The 15740-nt window shown below is 42.1% G+C and overlaps 1 protein-coding gene across 1 annotated transcript in view; it reads right to left on the bottom strand.

Annotated features, from left to right (window-relative positions):
- Positions 1–15740, bottom strand: part of KCNH1 (potassium voltage-gated channel subfamily H member 1) — a 267482-nt gene that overhangs the window by 168582 nt on the left and 83160 nt on the right. The gene's annotated exons all lie outside the window — the stretch shown is intronic.

Raw genomic sequence — 15740 nt, 5'->3', positions numbered from 1 at the left:
AAGGGGGACTGATCAGCCTTAAGCGGGCACGAGGCCCAGTGGATTGGAATTTGGCAGAACATCATTGTAGCAGAAAGATAATGTGATCCCCTATTTGTGTGCACCTGCTTTTGTGAGCTTCATAAATTCTGACTCTAACAATGATGAGTTCTTGGGGTTTCCAGAAAACTAGAGTACTCAAACCTTTAAGTCTCTCCATTTGTTAATGACAGTGATAATGGTTCTTAATGCCACTGTTGACTGCTGTTCACTTTACATGGTTCAAATGTTATTCTGTTATAGTTTATTAAATATTTTATTACACTATTTGGTTCAGAATATTTTTTCCTGTTTTCCTCCTCTAAAAACTAGGTGCGTCTTATGGTCAGGTGCGTCTTATGGAGTGTAATTTTTTAAGCCAAATAAGCCCTGCTAACTGGGTAAAAGCACTTTTTAAGTGGGTGCTCTTCTTTTATTTAGCGGGGGGAGAGTAACCGGCCCTCCTCGCCCAGCACTGTCTTTTCTAGTGACTGTCTGCTGGTGTTCTTTGGCATCCTTTTAGATTGTAAGCCCTTTTAGGACAGGGAGCCATTAGTAGTTTGTTTGATTTTCTCTGTAAACAGCTTTGTGAACTTTCCATTGAAAAGTGGTATATAAGTACTGTTGTTGTTAAGAATAATAATTTTATTTATTGAAATAACATACCGCTTCTCAAATAAAAGCTTCCTTGAACAACTCACATAAAAGAAAACACAAATAACATCAGAGGGCCCAATCCGATCCAACTTTCCAGTACCGGTGCAGCCGCAATGCAGACCCAGGGTAAAGGAATAAATGTTCCCATACCTTGAGGAGGCCTCTGTGCCTGCCTCCCCACCACAGGATGCAGTGCACTCCCCATTGGCACAGCTGCACTGGCACTGGAAAATTGGGTAGGATTTCTTCCACAGTCAGCAACAGAATCCAAGCACAACAGCAGCATCAAATGATATGAAAAACAGCAAAACAATTTCAAACAATATTTTCAGGTTGTTTTTAAAATTCATTGAAAAGGGAACCTGCTGGAGGGACGCAGAAAGGTCATTCCACAGTCAAGGTGTCATGACCAAGAACACCATATCTCTTGTGACCACACATTTCACTTCAGAAGATGGAAGCAATAACTAAGACCTGGATATTACTCTAGTACAGCGGTTCTCAAACATTTTAGCACCAGGACCCACTTTTTAGAATGACGATCTGTTGGGACCCACTGGAAGTGATGTTAACCTGGAAGTAATGTCATGGTCAGAAGGGACATAATCAAGCAGGAATATTTTTAACACCCCTCATGCAACAAAATTAAATCAATAAATTCATTAAGGGCACAATCCTAACCAAATTTCCTGCACTGGCATAGCTGTGCCTGTGCTGTGCCATAGCGGGGCATGTGCTGTATCCTGTAGTTGAGGGGCAGTCACGGAGGCCTCCTCAAGGTATGGTAATGTTTGCTCCCTTACTCATAAGTTGCATTGCCCTTATGTCGGTGCTGGAAAGTGGGTTAGGACTGCACCCTAAGTATATTAAAAGTTTACAATAAGAATAAGTTAAAAATGTATTTAAAATAAAGAGCCCTCCTAACCTTCCCAAGCAGTTGCTCATCAGTTTAAAAAAAAAAATCCCCAAACATCCCAAAGGCTGCAAGCCTATCCAAACTTACCTGGCAGTAAGCCCCATAGACTAACATTGTTATATTTATGTATAGCATTGTCATATAGCAGTTTTTCCCAAACTCCTACAAGGGAGCTGGGAGTACTGTAAGTTTTTGAGGGGGAAAGGGGAAGGCAGCTATGTGATCCCCATGACTGCACTGCTGTTGGATACGGGAGGAGTTTTTTTTACCTACCTGCAGCCAGCACTGCAGTCCTGGGGGGTGTAGGGAGCCCTCTACAGGAACCCCCTGCCTGCAAAAATGTAAAAAAAAAAAAGGCACTTTCAGTTTTCACAATAAAACTGAGTGCCTATTTTTCTCTTTTTTTTTACATTTTTGCATGCATGGGGATCCCTGCAAAGGGCTCCCCACATCCTCCAGACCTGCAGTACTGACTGCAGGTAGGTAAAGAAAACCCTCCCATCCCCAGTGGCAACACGATACTGGGAATCACGTTGCTACCTCCCCCCTCCTCACCCCTTAAAGGGGCAGCAACAACTGCTTCTCTGACTGGTGGGTCATGACCCACCAGTTTGGGTGTGCATATATCATTGTCATATACTATGAATATGTATATAGCATTGTCATATACTGTGTATTTGAAAGCCGTTAAAAGTACTGATCTGTAACATTTCCCCAAATGCCATCACTTACTATGGTATCATCAAGTACAATATATTAAAATATATATTTTAATAAATAGATATAAATAAATAGAGAGTAGAGAGGGAGAGTAGTATATTTTCTCCATGAACTAAACAGTTCCTTAAAAGAGGAAGGAAATTTTGACTGAGCAAATGGCTTGGGGAGGCAGAAATGTTTAACCCCTATCTGCCCCCCAGCCATTACTGGGTCTCCTGACTTCAGGATCTCCTGGTATTTTCTTTTTTAATATGTATTTTGTCCCTGGTACAGTATTTTTTGGCGTTTCCGTCAGGTCAATTCTTCACTTTCGTTTCAGCAAGATTAGGCTGCTTACCTTTTTTTGCACTTTACAGCCTGTTCAGACCTTCACTCCACACGCAGAAGAAAAGTGTAGGGGTTCCTGGAATTGTGCCATTCTAGCCCTACCTGGGTCCTAAAGCACCAACCCGTACCCATCTGTGTTTGTCTGCAGTGACAAACACAGGATGTAGGGAAAATTTCTCCCGGGGATCACCACCCCAAAATGTTGACTATGTGGAGAGTGGAGCTTGAGTTCATATCATCAATGGAAAGTGAGGTGAGAACAGCATGATCTCAGGGGTTCTCAATTTGTTTCTTATATGTGTGAATTGAAGGACTGAAGGGAAAAGAGCTTATGGGTGATTATGGTTATACTTGGCTAACAATACAGTATGATCAAGTCAGGCACTAACACACTGAGTGATGAACTTACTTCCAGAAACAACCTGAAATTTAAAAAGCAGCTCATACCAGCAGCTTTAGCTAAAGAAGCTAACGTACTCCTAAATCTTGATAACAGATTTTTATATATTTATCATTGGTTGGCAACCTTCAGTCTCAAAAGACTATGGTATAAGCCTACAGCACCCGGTATTCCCAGGCGGTCTCCCATCCAAGTACTAACCAGGCTTAGCTTCTGAGATCAGACGAGATCAGGCATGTACAGGGTAACCGTTGCTGCAGATTTATCATTACTTAACGTTTTAACAAAGAACAAAGGCTGAAATTCTATCCATACTTACATGGGGCTAAACCCCATTAAATGTAATGGGGCTTACTTCTGAGTAAAAATTTATAGGATTGGGCTCAAAGACTTCTTTAAACCTACTTTGTTCTCAACAAAAACACTACAATCTGCCGACAAAGATCTATAGCTTTTAATGGCTTTCCTAATCGAATGGCTAACCTAATCGAATACGTCCCCTATTGGTTAATTTGTCCTACAATTTTCACAGCAGGTATCAAAAGCAGCAACCAAGCTGCCTTCCTTTCCCTCCAATCATTCTGTACTCTGTCATTGTGAAATAAAGTAGCTTCTAATAGGAGACTATTATCTGCAAACAGTGTTAAGAAAAAATGGAATTCCTTACCTAGGAATGTCCTGTTCTTGGAAGAGGAAAGGGGGGCATTCTGAACAGAGAGGGCATGCCCCTCCCACTACAGGACGCAGGGCTGGACTTACTCGGATGTGTCCTCATCCGGTGGGAGGGCATCCCAGCCCAGTCTGGTCCTGCCTCCCATAAGGACAAGACAATTTTTGCTGAGCTCCATAGAGCTCAGCGTTTTTTAAAAAGAATTTCCTCCTCTCTCTCTTCTTTGTTCTCTGTCCCTCCTGGCCCCCCTCAGTTGCCTTCCCTCCCCGACCTGTTCCTCACTCTTAGCGAGGAGTAGGGAGGCAGCAGGGCCAGGAACCTGCAGAACCACATGGCCCGACTGACTCAACTAGGCCAAGTCGGCAGGCCCCTTTGTGGCAACAGTTGGACACTTTTTGCACGCAATCGCCCAGGAGGACCAGCCAGTAAAGCTCAGCAAAGCTCAGGCTCCCAGAGGTGATCACAGCACACAGATGAGCACATCCCTGCCGGCCATGCCATCACAGCGCTACCTCTCCTGCTCCCATTGTCCTGCAGCCTCCGGAGTGGCCCTAGACCTGAGGTGCACCCTTGCCACAGGACATTGTGCAGGAAGGAAGTGCACAACCACACTAACTGCTGGAGGCCCATTTGTGGCAGAATTAAAGCCTGAGAGCTGCACTATTGTCCAGGCTCCAGGCAGAATTGGTGCACCAGCTGGCAGGTCGATCCTTAAAAGAAGCCTTTTAAGAAATTTATTTTAGCATTCTCAATTCCTATCATTAATTTCAACACTACCCAGGTAGTAGGGGAAAGGCACAGTAAATTTATCTCCTACTCAGTTTGGTGACTACTAACATTCAAGTATTAAAAGATCAAAATGAGTCCAACAACTCAACGCAAGAGTAAAGGCCCAATCCTAACCACCTTTCCAGCTCTGATACAGCCAAAATGAAGCCCCAAGGTAAGGGAACAAATATTCTCTTACACTGATGAGGCCTCTGTAACTACACTCTGCACTACTACCACTACTGGATACAGTGCATGCCCCATGGCACGGCTGCATCAGCACTAGAAAGTTGGATAGGATTGGGCCCTAAGTCACTGGTTCTCAAAGTCTCCAGGAGTTAAAGAACCAGGATAAGTCTTTTTCAGGGGTAGGGTGGGTCACAACCCACCAGTTTGAGAACAACTGCCCTATATCTGTGTCCTCACTTGAGGCAAATAACTCCTCATCTGAATAGTAATGTATAAAATGTGCAAGTACATTTCAGTTTCTAGCTCTGTGTGTTTGCAGCAAAACCAATGTCACCGATTCATATTATCCCACAAATCATTGTTAGGAAATGTCAGCTGAACAAGCACCAATTTCACAAACCATCACATCACCTCAAGCACGAAAGAATCCTGATTAGTTAATCCACAGCTCTGCATGTCATTCAGGTTCAGGAACTGTGGTTTAACTTTGGCTTACAAACCAAAATATGAAACCCTGATGAAATATTGGCTTCATATTCTGGTTTGTAAACCACAGTTAAACCACAGCTCCCTGGTCCAAATGCTGTGGTTTAACTAGGAGTCTGTCACATGAGGGGAGCAGGAAGCACTTAATGTATTTTTACAGGGTGTACCCCAATAAATGAAGTGCCTTGTGGGAACAGCATTTTAAGTGCGCTTCCAACTTATTGTAGAAAAGCAATGCCTTAGCAGTGCTAAAGAGCCCTAGTACCACAGCACCCTTTGACCATGTACATACAATTCTGAAGTTCAGACTAGCTGTCTTGTTCTGTCATTACGAAGCAAGGAAAAAGCTCTCCATACGCCTTTCATTTCAATCTTGATAAAGGAAACATTATAAATCACTATTCTTCCTACACGTTTTTTTGAATAGGCTGCAATAAAAATTGTGTGAGTGTGAATAAGGCTGCTACAACGTACTGACATTTTGAAGAACCATTCTCAAGCTACCTCCTCAGACACTAGTTTCTGCCATTAGGCAGAATGCAAAGATAATACTTTTGATGTTGGCTTAACCTCAGCAACAAGCACCAAGAAACCTTCAGAGAATAAACTCTAAAGATATTAAGCTGAACATACCAATAAAAAGTTGCCTAGAAAACTAGAATAGCATCTAAATCCGCTTTGGTATTATCTATCCATTTAATAAAGTATCAAATAATTCTCTAACATGCATCAAAATGAACACATCTGGCTAAGCCCAACCAATCCCATTCATTTCCATATTGGATATCCAGCATACTCACAAAGCTCATTTGAGGCATTAGGAATGTTAACTGCTTAATTAAAAATTAAAGGGCTAATAAGTCTTTCTGTTCTTTCAGACTTTAGCACACTATAACGCAGATGCTTTCCCACTAGCCCAGGGGTGACAGTGCCCCAGCCCCAGGGCCACTTGCGGCCTTTGAGGATTCCCAATTCAGACCTCAGGGAGCCCCCAGTCTCCAATGAGCCTCTGGCCCTCCGGAGGTGCTGGCCTGATGCAACTGCTCTCAGTGTGACAGCGACTGTTTGCCCTCTTGTGAGAGCTGTGGGATGAGGGCTCCTTCCACTGCTTGCTGTTTCACATCTGTGATGCGGCAGTGGCAGCAAAGGAAAGTCTGGCCTTGCTTTGCACAATATCTTTTATAGGCCTTGTTCTATCATGAGACCTTCATTCATTCATATAAGTTCCATCTCCAATATATCCATTTATGTACATTTATTCAGATTTGAAATGTAAATTAATTTCTTCCCAGCTCCCGACACAGTGTCAGAGAGACGATGTGGCCCTCCTGCCAAAAAGTTTGGACACCCCTGCACTCGTCATTTATTTATTTACTGCATTTATATCCCACTTTTCCCCCTGTTTAGTTTAGAATTGGTATCTTGTGTCCATTCAAATGAAGTTGTCACAAGCCCATTGCTTTCTGTGTTGTCCTCCTGTGTTTTTTAAAGACTGGATCTGTGGTCATTTTTTTTTTTTTTAAAGTTAGAATGCAATTGCAGTGCATATTAGTCCTGTGTGAACTGGCACTGAACTCCCATGGGTTACTGTCCCTTTAATTATCATCTTTGCCCATTTCTTTTAAAATGATTTCAGTTTCTCAACTTCTGCCACTTTAATTAGTCTCTTCTTGGTCACTTGAGTGGCTGGTATTTTTGAACTGGCCTTTAACTAGTACATTCATGTTCCCAGGATGGGGGGTGGGTGGGAGCTAGTTTTAGTCAGAGCAATTATTCATTCAACACACACACACACACACACACGCACACGCACAATGTATGTTTTCCCCCCAAATAGTAATTGCAATCCTATAACAAATAATGAGTAGTCACTCTGGCTACAAAGTAGAAACCAGTATTTGAAGCTTCCTTTCCCAAGAGGAACTGGAACAGATTAATTAAGGTCCAATTCAAGAATGTCACAAGAGAACAGGAAGTAAGTAATTGAAGTGGCAGAAGCAGGGAAGTAGAAGTTGCTTTAAAATTAAGAAGTAAGGAGGAAACTACTAATTAAAAGAATAGCTGCAGAGAAAAGTGGAATCTATATTGACTAGGATCTGCTTCAGAGTAACCAAATAGCAGGAACTTGTCCTGGGAGTGGGTATTATCAAATTTATATGAGGAGTATAACCCTATATTGACATATGGAATTATCATTTTAATTCAATTTCCATCTGAATGCAGAAAAGCAATTTTTCAGCACAGCTGAAGGGCCTTGCTGTGGAACAAAGATCCTTCTCCTCCTGCCTGTAAACTGGTCCAGTTTGGCCCACTCCCTGCCCTCCCTTGAACCATCATTGAACTGCACTTGCCACCATCTTACCCGCTGTGGCCTGGATGAGCTGCTGGCATGTTTGCAAGGTCTCCATCCATTGGCACTGATGACCCCAAACTGAACAACAGTTACACAGCTTTTGCACTGCTAGACCAGGACTTATGGCATCAGATTGTGATATCTGCAGCCATAGGCCCTGAATAAGATTGGGCAACAAGAGGTACAGTCGCTAGATTTCAGGTTATCCCAGTAAGAAAGATGCTTTTGGTCACAGTTTGCAACAAAATGCAGTTTCTCATTTCATCTAAGTATGGAAAATTGTGACTTTTATAAACCATAGCTAGTTAACAAACCAAGAGCTTATCCTGGTTTCATATTCTGGTTAATTATCGTTTGTACATGCTGCAGTTTCCTACATTCAGATAAAACTGGAACTTGTGGTTTGTTACAAACTGTGAATGGAAGTTTGTAATGTACATGGAAAGGAGGAGGAAACAGGAGAGGAAGTTGGACATGAGTAGAGTTACCAGATACAAAATGGGACAGAGTGTTTGTACCTTTGACCATTATATACAACAAGAAAGTTGGCAGGTGCAGCTTTTTAAACCCTTCCATTTTGAACTGCACCTGTCAAAATTCCCTCTTCTATACAATGGTTATAGGCACTCTGTCGCACTTTGTATCTGGTACCTCTAGGTATGAGCCCAAACTTCACTGGAGCATACTATCATAATGGAAAATCATGTTTTTATGTTATATCTGAATTGCACCTATATGACCACTGCCTTTCTGTAACTATCCCTCTCCCTGTACAACATCAATAACATTTATGACTCTCCTGTGGCAGGCCCAAGTCTTTTATTGAGCAAACCAATTCTGGAATTCAACTGGAATTGCAAAGCAAAAATTTTGGGATTAAGGGCGCAATTCTAACCCCTTATGTCAGTGCTTTCCAGGACTGGCATAGCGGTGCCAATGGGACATATACTGCATCCTGCAGTTGGGTGTCACTCATGGAGGCCTCCTCAAAGGAAGGAAATGTTTGTTCCCTTACCAGAGCTGCATTGTCCTTAGTGCGGGATTGCGCCCTAAAGTAATAAATATTTGGGAGGATTCAGTATCTGATTCAGCTGTTTAATTGGATTTTACCAAGATACAGGCTTCTCCTGGTATCTAGAAACTGCAGATTTGAGGGAATCATATAGAGAGAGACAAGTATTCCACTCCCATTACCTTCCATTTTCTTCATTACCAAGCAGGTATGTTTCTTGCTTTTACAAATGCTAGAAAAGGAACGTAACAAGCAGGCAGTCTGCATGCTAGAGGGACACAGTCAGAACATTAACAGAAGCTTCCTGTGAACATTCTGTGTCCCTCTAGCGTGCAGTCTGCCTGCCTGCTTGTTGCATTCCTGTTCTAGCGTCTGTACAATAAAAGCAAAAAACATGCCTACTTGGTAAAGAAGAAAACAGAAGGTAATGGCCCTGTGGGGGCACAGGGATCACGGGGGTGGGCCACAGAGAACAGCAGATGATTGAATCTGTGGCTGCAGGAGGACACCTGTGTTTAAGTTGTCATCCACTGTTACTTTCCCAAAATTTCCTGCACAGAAAGTCTATAAAAAACAAACAAGTTCTTAAATTGTTGCTGTGCATGAATGAGGAGAGAATTCTGCATCTTTTTTCACTAAAAAATTAAAGAGCAGTAGAAAAACAAAAATATAAACATGTTATAGTGAAAACCTCATAAATGAGTGGGAATGAGTTGCTTTTGTTTGAACTACTGTTTAATGCTTGCGATAAATACCTTAGTTCAATGAAAAATGACAAAGCAAAACATTGTAATGAGCTGAATTTTTTCTTTTCTTTTTTTAAAAAACTGAACTGATGAAACGCAGTTTGACCATTTCTGTAGTTGGAGGGCAATCACGTAGGATCTGCACACAAGGGCCGATTACACTTCTCCATTAACCGTTAAAGGTGTGCTTATTTACAGCCTGTATGACCTAGTCATAGGAGATGGACAGAACTGGGGGAAGATGGTGAAGAAGTAGCAGCTCACAGTTCTCGGAATGCAAAAAGGTAGATTTATCCCATCAGTGCCCTCTTGTGGTAGATGAGTACAATACTAAATTCTGAAGAGGATTAAATTGATGGAAAAATAATGACTTACTCATGTCATGATACTAGCGAAACAGCTTCACAACCATGTAATCTCCACCTCAGAAAAACAATTCCACAGGACATTGCAAGGTTCTCTGGAGACAACGTTGGACATTCAGATACTCAGCTTCCAACATGAATTCTCTATGGTAACCTTGGCAGGAGTACCATTTAATGAGGGGAAGCAGTAGATGAGAATGCCTCCCGACTGCTTCAGACCACAATGATTACGCCTCAAGATTATATCTATCCCTGTCCAGCTAGCAAGTTCTACACAATGAGCAAGTGTTATTAATGGTTCTATTTACTATTACAAATTCCATTGCTTAAAAGGTTGTGCTGTGTTGGTGACATTGCCAGTTATTATAAAGTATATAAAAAAGAAAATGTTAAATCTCACTGCCTTCCCACAGTACATGCAAGAGAGGGACTTTTGCCTTTGCCAAATCTACCGCCCCCCCCCCCCACCTCACTCCAAAGGTCTCTTGACACCTCATTGCTCTGGGCACCTCATGGCTTCTTGGCCTTCATAAAAACAAAACAGTAATTGCCTGTGGTATTACTGCTTTTGTCATATCTTCACAACCTCTCTTCTGCCTCCCTGTAGGATACCATGATGATTATACCAATGCTAAAATTTAATGAGGTCAATTAGGGAGAAAGAGCTTGTCATTCTTTTTTATTTGTTTTTTGTTTTGATTAGTGGATTCCAATGCTGAACTCTATTCTTTCAGCAAATATGCATGTATTTCCATGACTCTGACCTTTCAAACCTCAATTTCTGCTGCTTATAATCTTTTTCCCACTGTCTGAACACATTATTTTGACTGATCGGAAATCTGGGGCATTATCTATTGCTTTGCAAATCTTGCCTTATCTTCCTACCATGGAGTTTTTGCCATGAAAGAATTAATACATAGATGAAGACAAAAGGGGATTAGCTGAGAAATCCATAACCATGACTGTAACTAAAACCATTAACATGCAGAGTCTTCTTAAAACCAACATACTGACCCCGTATTTTCCAGAGTACAAATACAATGCAAAGTATCTGACAATTACATGAAAAGGAGGCTGAATATTTAAATGTCAAAAGCTTCTTTTCGGAGATCTTATAGATCAGTGAAAAGATGTCCAATTTAAAATGCACTTTGGGTGAAAACGGAAGTCAGAAAATAACCTGTTTGTATCATCATTAAAGAATGATAGTCCTCACAGAACAGCATATTCTTGAAAGCCAGTTTACCCCAGTGGTTAGCACATTGGACTAGGACCAAGAAGTCCTTGGTTCAAATCTTCTCTCAGCCATGCAGCTTATTGGGTGCCTTGGTCAGCCAACAGAGTGACCTACCTCACAGGATTGTGGCAAGGATAAAATGAGTAGAAAGAGCCATGTACACAACCCTGAGCTCCTTGGAGGAAGGGCAATATATGAATGTGAAAAATAAAGCCTACTAGAAGTCTGTTCTCCTACTGAAATCTCTTGCCTCCTCCCTGCAAAATCTGAAGTGGCACTTCAGCCTGTGTAAACCTTCCCTTTAACTTATTTAAGGGTGCAATCCTAACCCCTTATGTCAGTACTTTCCAGCACTGGCATAGCGGTGCTAATGGGATGTGTGCTGCATCCTGCAGTTGGGTGTCACTCACGGTGGCCTCCTCAAAGTAAGGGAATGTTTGTACCCTTACCTCAGAGCTGCATTACCTTTGTGCCCTAAGTTATACTTGTATACAGGAGGGGCACCTGAATATTTTATCATAGAATCACAGAGTTAGAAGGAACCCAGAAGGTCATTGAGTCCAACTCCCTGCCTGTAGCAGGAAATCTTCCTGCATCTCCAGCAGGTGCCTGTCAAAGCCTCTTTGAAAATTCCTGTGATAAACCACATATAAATACAATCTGAATACATTTTAACTGCTCCTATTTCAACTGGAATACATGCAAACGATTACATTTGAAGACACTCACATTTAACAGCAAAGAAAATACCATTCTTCTCAATGCAATTTCAGAAAAATCCACTCAATCAACAGCAGTTCACTGGGTATTGCAAACCCTTGGGGTGAATGAAGCACTGTCAGAAATTAGCATCAGAAAGACTGTACAATTCCTACATTAACATTTTATGTCAGTATCATCTGAGATTGCATGTCATAATCTGTGCTAAAGTGTAAGGAAAAGGGCAAATCAAAGGCTCTATTAGCATGCTTTAATTCAGGGTAGAAAAAAACATATTTTATATTGATTCTAAATTCAGCACTAAAGTTTTCAAGCAACTCCAATCAGTGCTAGAAAAATCAACTTAAGGTTGGCCAACTCCCCATCAAGGTTAATAAACATTTGTGAAAAACAGATATAAGCTATCTGGATATAAACAGATATAAGCTATCAGATATAAGCTATATTGTGGAACAGATATAAGCTACAGTCCAAGAATTCAGAATATATTGGGTTTGCATTGCTGTTAGATCCAAACTTTCTGACAGGATTTACAGGTCACTGCAGTTTCAAAGTCCATTATACACACTGCATACATTCACGGTATTCTCAATCATAGTCATGATGGCAGTATGCTACTTTGGGTTCAGAAGCAAGGTTGCCTTTGAATACCAGTTACTGGGGAGTACTAGTGGGAGAGGCTCATTGCATGTGGGCTTCCAGTGGTGGGCCAGGAGGGGGGCAAGGGGGCAAGTATCCCGAGCACTACATCTTCGCAACACTCCAGACTACACAGGAAGGCTTCTGAGGCTCCCAACATGATCCTAAGCAGTGCTTCTGGTTTCCCCGAAGTACTGTTTAAGAATGCAGGGAAGCCTGAGAACGTTTTCCAAGTTGGCCCCAATGTTGCATGAGGCTCCATGGCATGGGAGGGTGGCATGGACCCGGGAAACTATAGGCCGGTCAGCCTAACATCCATACCGGGTAAGATGGTGGAATGCCTCATCAAAGATAGGATCTCAAAACACATAGACGAACAGGCCTTGCTGAGGGAGAATCAGCATGGCTTCTGTAAGGGTAAGTCTTGCCTCACGAACCTTATAGAATTCTTTGAAAAGGTCAACAGGCATGTGGATGCGGGAGCACCCGTGGACATTATATATCTGGACTTTCAGAAGGCATTCGACACGGTCCCTCACCAAAGGCTACTGAAAAAACTCCACAGTCAGGGAATTAGAGGACAGGTCCTCTCGTGGATTGAGAACTGGTTGGAGGCCAGGAAGCAGAGCGTGGGTGTCAGTGGGCAATTTTCACAATGGAGAGAGGTGAAAAGCGGTGTGCCCCAAGGATCTGTCCTGGGACCGGTACTTTTCCACCTCTTCATAAATGACCTGGAGACAGGGTTGAACAGTGAAGTGGCTAAGTTTGCAGACGACACCAAACTTGGTGTGGAGTGGTGAAGACCAGAAGTGATTGTGAGGAGCTCCAGAAGGATCTCTCCAGACTGGCAGAATGGGCAGCAAAATGGCAGATGCGCTTCAATGTCAGTAAGTGTAAAGTCATGCACATTGGGGCAAAAAATCAAAACTTTAGATATAGGCTGATGGGTTCTGAGCTATCTGTGACAGATCAGGAGAGAGATCTTGGGGTGGTGGTGGACAGGTCGATGAAAGTGTCGACCCAATGTGCGGCGGCAGTGAAGAAGGCCAATTCTATGCTTGGGATCATTAGGAAGGGTATTGAGAACAAAACGGCTAGTATTATAATGCCGTTGTACAAATCTATGGTAAGGCCACACCTGGAGTATTGTGTCCAGTTCTGGTCTCCGCATCTCAAAAAAGACATAGTGGAAATGGAAAAGGTGCAAAAGAGAGCGACTAAGTTGATTACGGGGCTGGGGCACCTTCCTTATGAGGAAAGGCTACGGCGTTTGGGCCTCTTCAGCCTAGAAAAGAGACGCCTGAGGGAGGACATGATTGAGACATACAAAATTATGCAGGGGATGGACAGAGTGGATAGGGAGATGCTCTTTACACTCTCACATAATACCAGAACCAGGGAACATCCACTAAAATTGAGTGTTGGGCGGTTTGGGACAAAAGAAAATATTTCTTTACTCAGCGTGTGGTCGGTCTGTGGAACTCCTTGCCACAGGATGTGGTGCTGGCGTCTAGCCTAGACGCCTTTAAAAGGGGATTGGACAAGTTTCTGGAGGAAAAATCCATTATGGGGTACAAGCCATGATGTGTATGCCCAACCTCCTGATTTTAGAAATGGGTTATGTCAGAATGCCAGATGCAAGGGAGGGCACCAGGATAGGTCTCTTGTTATCTGTTGTGCTCTCTGGGGCATTTGGTGGGCCGCTGTGAGATACAGGAAGCTGGACTAGATGGGCCTATGGCCTGATCCAGTGGGGCTGTTCTTATGTGGGGGGCGGCATCACAAACCTTTGCCCAGGGGCGCATAGCGGGGCAGGTCCATTATGGTGGGCTTCCCACTGGTGTCTGAACTAGATAGGCCTTTGAACTGATCCAAGATATTTCAGAATAAATAGTTGAAGGAATCCAGCTTCACATATGCGACATATGCTCCCTGTGGATGAGTGGGGCAAAACTAGCAAGTATCAGACAAGCCTCATATCCTTGTCTAGCACATCTTCTTGCTTGCATACTTGGAGTTCAAATGTTTCTTGATTAGAAACCTTGGTTCTCTGAAGCTCAGTATGTGATATTGGTCCAGTCAATGTCTCTCAGCCTAACTCACTTTACAGGATTATTATTCCACATATTCCACATATTATTCCACATATAGAGTGGAAACCCCTGTCCTGTGAGGAACTACAGGGTAAAAATATAATAAATACTTACAAATGGACGTAAGCCAGTTGTGGACAAGCACACCTGGCAACCAGTGCTGAAAAAAACAAGTGGGCCTTTATGAACCACCAGCAGATAAGTTTTTTTGTGTGTATATAACATTTCAACTGAGAGGGAGGTTTATTTATCCTAAATTGACTGTCATGTGAACTGATTATATGAGAACCCACAGAACAACCAGGGGCAAATGACTCCAAAAAAAATGTTCGGTATTCTAGATATGATCCCAGAAGATGTAACTGGCAACTACTCTTCTAGGGAATATTATTTCCTTTCAACCGTCCAGAAACTTTCCAGAATTTTTTTATTTATTCTGTGCCATTAGCGCAATCACAGCAGCTTAAGCCTCAGATAATTCTCAGTGTAATCTTCTTCAAGAGGTCCCCAGGATTACCTGCTAACTCTCTCCCTTTCTTTATTTGTGACTCAGGTGCTTTGCAAGCTAACCAACTTGCAAATAAATATTGTACCATTTGCAATCAGTGTGGAGAAATGTTTGAAATAATGTGACATGCCAGTTTATTAACACTATAGCCCCCAATGCTTTGCCCATGAGCAATGCAAAGCTTCAGTATGAGCCAGAAACGTCATAATGCTTCAGATAGACATTTTAATCAGTTCCCTTATAAACTTTTTATACCTTGTGATTCAATTGTATGCACTCATTTCAGCTCCACATTCTTCTCAAACGCACACAAAAATGTATTTATGCTTAGTCTGCCTTGATTTCACGGGGAACAGGTTATGTGACAGCACAGTCCTTTCTTTTTCACAGTACTCATTACACATTTCAGAACTATTCAACTCTCCTTTGAAAGTTTGAGACAAGAAATCTCACCATGCTAGAACTGCACAAATTTCACATCTTAATGACTCCAGTGAAATATTCAAAGCTTGTACTGTTTCTCTTGACAACTCCAATTAAAATGCTAGATTTTATACAGTAGAGAGTCATCAGCCACAAAACATTGCAGAGATTCAAAAGGTCGTGATGATTGTGTATTAAAGCAAGTACATTTAATCAAGACAGATGTGTGCCTGGTTGTTTTCTATGGCACTGTTTGTTGAAGAGCCTATTGTGTGCTCCCAAGGGAGTGCTCTAGAAACCAATTTTTAGTACACAAGCACAGCTATTTACCATCGATTTAACAGAACAGTTTAGACACCAAAGTTTAAAGAATTTTTACAAATACCAATATCTCTGTAAAATGAAGAAACAAACCTGCCACTTTTCAATTTATACATTTTTTTAACCATCATTTCCATAAGGTAATGGCAATGTTGCCTCAAATCTGATTGTT

Source organism: Tiliqua scincoides, chromosome 1, assembly GCF_035046505.1.
Source record: "Tiliqua scincoides isolate rTilSci1 chromosome 1, rTilSci1.hap2, whole genome shotgun sequence".
Lineage (NCBI taxonomy): Eukaryota > Metazoa > Chordata > Lepidosauria > Squamata > Scincidae > Tiliqua > Tiliqua scincoides.
The sequence above is the reverse complement of the archived record's forward strand: the minus strand, read 5'-3'. Positions and strand labels throughout refer to the sequence as shown.